Source organism: Lissotriton vulgaris, chromosome 1_2, assembly GCF_964263255.1.
Source record: "Lissotriton vulgaris chromosome 1_2, aLisVul1.2, whole genome shotgun sequence".
Taxonomy (NCBI): domain Eukaryota; kingdom Metazoa; phylum Chordata; class Amphibia; order Caudata; family Salamandridae; genus Lissotriton; species Lissotriton vulgaris.
Window position 1 is genome coordinate 309,473,821 of NC_141686.1, and position 5,926 is coordinate 309,479,746.

Here is a 5,926-nt window from a genome sequence, read left to right on the forward strand (position 1 = left end):
CGCAAGATGGCGGCGTGAGCGGACGCATCTCCAGAGCGCTCCGCCACGACCGTCAAATATCCTGCATCTGGCTGCCGAAAAACTGCCAGTGTCCCACAAAATCATTGCTGGACACCCCCGGGTGTACTGCGAACAATATGAACCCTTTGGAGATAACAGCAACTACAAGGAAGCGAGTCGGAACAGCGAAGGCTCAGGCTCCGGGCTGCGGGCCCTCCCCCACTGGACCTCTGCTGTAGGCATACCCAGTCGGGGATGCCTGACCAGCTGCAAGTGGCCCTCTCTGCTTACAACTCCCCAACGATCCCCCGTACCTGCGGAGTGACTGCGGCAACACTCTTCAGACTCAGCTACGCCATTCCATCAAGGAGGGGGTCTGTCGAAGAGCCAGGTTTTGAGGTTTCTTGCGAAGATGGGGAGCGATGTTGTCTGTCTGAGGTGGAGCGGAAGGGCGTTCCATGCTTTGGCCGCGAGGAAGGAGAAGGAGCAGCCTCCCGATCTGGTCTTTCTGGTGCGAGGGACCACGGCGTAGGAAAGCTGGGCTGATCGTAGGGTCCTTTGGGGTGCGTGGAATTTGAGTCGGCTGTTCAGGTATGCTGGTCCGGTGCCATGGAGGGCCTTGTGTGCGTGGGTGAGCATCTTAAAGGTGATTCTCGCCTCGACGGGGAGCCAGTGGAGTGTGCGCAGGTGCTGGGAGATGTGGCAGTGTTTTGGCAGGTTGAGGACCAGTCTTGCGGCGGCGTTCTGGATGTTCTGTAGCTTGCGAATGAGGTTTTTGTTTATTCCGGCGTAGAGTGCGTTGCCGTAGTCGAGTCTGCTGGTGACCAGGGCGTGAGTGACTGTCTTTCGGTGTTCGAGGGGGATCCATTTGAAGGTCTTACGAAGGAGGTGGAGGGTGTGGAAGCAGGAAGATGAGACAGAGTTGATCTGGCGTCCATTTTGAGCTCAGAGTCCAGGATGATTCCCAGGTTGCGTGCGTGGTCTGTGGGGGTTGGCGGGTTTCGGAGGGCGGTGGGCCACCAGGTGTCGCTCCAGGCGTCGGGGTTTGGGCCCATGATGAGTACTTCTGTTTTGTTGGTGTTTAGTTGGAGGCAGCTGTTTTTCATCCATTTGGGGACGGCTTCCATGCCTTCTCGAAAGTTGCGTCTGGCGGTGTTGGGCTCGTTGGATAGGGAGAGAATGAGCTGGGTGTCGTCTGCGTATGACACGATGTTGAGTCCGTAGGTTCTGATGATGGGGGCAAGTGGAGCCATGTAGACGTTGTCAGAAATCAAAATATCAGGTATACCTTCAGAAGTGAGACTATCCTTCAAAAATTCAATAATGTTTCTGCTAACAACAGAACTCAAACAAGCAGCAGAAGTCCACTTGGAGGTATAGTCAACAAGGACCACAACAAATCTTTCAGAGGGGGCAAGCACCTCAAAGGGTCCAACAATGTCAATGGCAAATTTAGACCAAGGCCGTTCAGGAATGGTCACTGGAGAAAGCGGGGAAGCGCTATACTTTCTAGTCTTATCATTAGCGGCACAAATGGTACACTCTCTAACAACCTCTTCAACCTGCCTGTCAACTTCAGGCCACCAGTAGGATTCTCTGGCCGTATTTTTAGTCAAACTATGTCCCAAATAGCCCTCATGTGCAAGAATAATGATTTTTTTCCCTGAGAGAGCTGGGAGAAAGTAATCTGTCACCTCTGAAAAGCTCACCATCAATAATGTTAAGTTCCTCACAAACATTCCAAAAAAGTTTGGAAATACTGGAACTTCAGAAAGAGAAGGCCAACCTTTAACGACTAACTCCATAAGTGCCTCCCTGGAGGCATCACTAGCAAATCCAACCTCCCATTCCTGTCTGTTGAGAGCACATTCCCTAAACCATGACTAGGCCTGGCCGGTAAATTCCGTTCCGCTCACGGAATTTGCGGAATTTGGGTAATTTTGCGTTCTGCGGAGAATGTGAAATTGCCCCAAATTCTGCATTCCTCAACTTCGCAAAATTATTTGCTTGTTTGCGTTCTCAAAATGCGTGTTCGCAAGATATTTCCCCCCGAGCATGCAAACAGCAATTACGGACAGGAAAAAAGCACGCGTACAAGCAATTCCACGTGTTCGCAGAATTTCTGAGTGTTCGTGGAGATTTTTTACCATTTCGCAGAGATTTGCGTAACTCGATTATGCAAATTCCACCCACCCCTACCCATGACACAGCATGGTCAGGAAAAAATGGTGTGTCTTTTTCAAGTGGCATCCTGGAAAGTAAATCTGCAGGAACATTCCTGAGCCCAGGCAAATATTGTATTGTAAAATTATACTCCCAGAGACCTTCAATCCACCTTTTATTTCTGGGAGTACTGCTGTTGCCATTCCTGCACGCAAACATATGTACCAAGAGCTTTACATGATCAGTGCGGACCAGAAAGGGTAAACCCCATAGCTAAAACCTGAAATGGCCTTGTCGCCAGTAATAAAATGAGGAAACTGCATGGAACTTCACGTTAACTTTAATGTACACCTATCAGATAATCCACGTTCACTGCTGGACGCTTCATCCGACTCATTACACTGAAAGTTAACGCGTTCCGAGTGGTGACATGGTTGACATTCTATTGATGGAATCACTACTTAAAGGTACAGGTTATAACACATCCCTTTTCCGCTGGGAGCTATCCCCTACCCAGCCGGATGTCAGACACTTTTACTTCTTCGTCTCCACGCTGTGTCTCCTACCCCCTCCCACACCTCTTCCCTCCGTCATCCTTTGTCTACCTCCCCTATTCCTTTCCTCTCTCCTCTGAATTTCTCTCCCCCTGCCTGCTTTGTTTATCCTTATGCCTATGCTATGCTTTTGCAACTCATGTAACTCACGTAACTACGCTCCAGCAACTAACTGTGTAACTATGTTTTGAAACAATGTTCTTCCTCATATAAAGCGCTCTGAGACCTCCAGATCTAATAAGCGCTATATAAAACTTTTCAAATAAATACATAAAGTTGTTTGGGCACAATTTACATTTAAAAGTAGTTTGGCATCACAGGGCTGCTCTTAAAATAACTTCAGGCTTCAGAAGTGCACACATGCACGCACAGAAAGGGCTGCTGGCCTCTAAATTGCCAAGCCCTATTATGTACTCGGGACTTAACCCCTTGCCCGCGGCCGGAATTCGGCTGCGGTGCTGGACATTCCGATCACGGGCGTGGTCATGAGGGCTCCCGGCCGTCATCAGCACACGCCCACCGTGACACATGACGGACGGGAACCTTCATCAGCACGCAAGGGGTTAAAGGTAGTTTTAATCCCACTGTCCTATTATGCAATAGGGACTTATAGGTTAGGTGATGCCAATCATAGGTGTACCCTAACACACCATGTACCCTAATGTGTGTGCGTGTTTTCACTGTGTTTTCACCATAGCACTGTCCCTGGGCCTGATTAGGCACAGCCCAGGGTCAGTCAAATTCAGTTACCACCAGTACCAGTCAGCAAAAACAAAAAAAGGGGGTGCACAGGGCATGATGACTGTGGAGCAGTGTGTGTGTGTTGCACAAATACTTTACACATTGCCTCTTAAGTTAAGCCTGCATCATGTGCGCCAAGCTACCAGAGGGTGAGCACAGGTTAATTTAAAGTGTGTATCTAGCTTACCCTTATTAGGATTCTGGTCTCTGTTTGGACTGGGTGCAAACCTCTGCTAACTGGAGACCCAGTTTCTAACAGTCAGCTTCAAAAACGCATTAATATTGCAGGATTTTCAAAATAATTCTAAGTGAATACAGAGGCTCCCATAGCCTGAACCTTCTGTTGATGGGAATTTTGGGAGCCATGGCCCCAAAACTAATGCTCCCTGCTGTGGCCCTTGGGGCCTGTCAAACAGACGAGGAGAGCTGGGAGGCAGGTGCATATATCTTGCATGTGTGTGTCAAGGATAGGTGTGGCGAATAGCTGAGCACTTGTAGTTAGACAGGTATGAGGTGGGTGGGTGCTACTTCAGTTCAAGAGCCTGTTTATACCAGAAACTACCTCAACAGGTGTTTTTTTTTAACTGTTTCCTGATACAAATAGAAAGCAAATAGTCTTCATGTTTGTTCTGTGCTAAATATAGTTTCCTCTGACATTGGAAGGCTCTGAAATTGATCATCAGACCATCCAAGGTGTCATGCAGGTTTTTCTGGATAATCTCTTTTCACCTACGTCTGCTGCATTTTTACCCACGTCTGTTGCATTCAACAGCAGGCATTCCATCGTCTTGTAAGTTTATATGCACAGGACAGAGTAGTTACTTCAAGCTTAAACCTCTATAATCAGAGCTCTGTGAGGGAGTTTGTTTCACTACATCTTTTTGTTTTGGAACACACATTTATTTGGTTGGAATGTCTCATGTGACTTTAACCTGAATCCACTAGTTTTGCCCATAATGCCAGGGTCAGCAGGTGGTGTCTTCTTGTATAATAATCTTCTGCCATAAACACTTGACATCAAGAACCCAGGGTTATTCAGAAACCAGTGGTGGGTCTGTCTCTGATCCTGTATGGCGAAGCCCGCATGCAGCAGATGTACCTGTTAGTTTAAAAGGGCAATTAACTATTTCTGAACAAGGCACTGTTCATGGCAGCCATTATTGGTCTCTCCATGGAGGGCTGCAGTTTTCCTTAGCCTTGTCAATCATCCTTCAGTTGCTGGTTTGCACAGCTTGCTCTGAATAGTTCTTGCATTTTTCACTTGAATTGTATGTACTCCATTTGATGTTTGTTTTCTGGTTTGCCACTGTTTCTCTGTCAGCCTTTCTGCCAGAGTTCACCCTTTCCTCACTGACTTCCTTCTGCCACACTTTGAAGAATGTCTGCAGGTTTGGTGATGGAAATGGAGTTCAGCGTGGTATGTATATTACAATGTATTGTGTGGATTTGGACCTTTTCTCTTTATTGGGAATGTCTGAGGGTTTATTATTTGAGGGATGTCTACATGTGTGGTGTTTGTACAGTGCAAACCTAGTCAGAGTGCAGCAGAACATGTACATGATACATGGATAGGAGCGGAAGCGGACTACTGCATCATGAAGAAGTAGTCTTTAAAGAGATGTGTCATCAGCTATATGTATTATTGGCCATACTTCAGCCCTCATCCTACTTGACTTCTCAGCACCCTTCGACACCGTCTTCCATCGCACAATAGCCTCCAGACTCCACTACGCCGGCATACAGGGAACTGACTTATACTGGATCCGCTTCTTCCTCGCTGGCCGAGTTCAAAGAATAAGACTTCTGCCCTTCCTCTCCGAACCCACTGAGATCAGAGGCTGAGTACCCCAAGAATCCTCACTCAGCCCCTCACTCTTCAATGTCTACATGGCCCCCCTCGCAACCATCGTCAGAAAATACGGACTCAGTATATTATCCTACGCCAACGACACCAAGCTCAACCTCTCCCTCATCAAGGACCAGACATCATCAGGCAAAATTTCGAGGAAGGAATGAAGGACATCACATCCTGGAGGAGCAGCAGCTGCCTGAAGCTCAACTCAGAGAAAACGGAAGTCCTCAAACTCAGATCCACCCCCTCCATGTGGGACGATACCTGGCCCACAGAAACCCTCCCACGCCAACAGACCATGCCCACAACCTATGCATCATACTTAACTCCTGTGTCCTCCCTCACCATGAACCAAGAGATCAATGCTGTATCTTCCACATGCGTCAACACCCTCCGCATACTCCGCAAGACATTCAAATAGATCCCCCCGAATCAAGGAAGCTGGTCGCCCACGCACTCATGACTAGCAGGCTGGACTATGGGAACACCCTCTACACCAGAATCAACACAGCTATACTTCACAAACTCCAGACCATTCAGAACGCCGCAGCCAGACTTGTCCTCAGCATCCTGAGGTAATATGAATTTTTTTATGGTCAATTGTGTCCCCTAACGT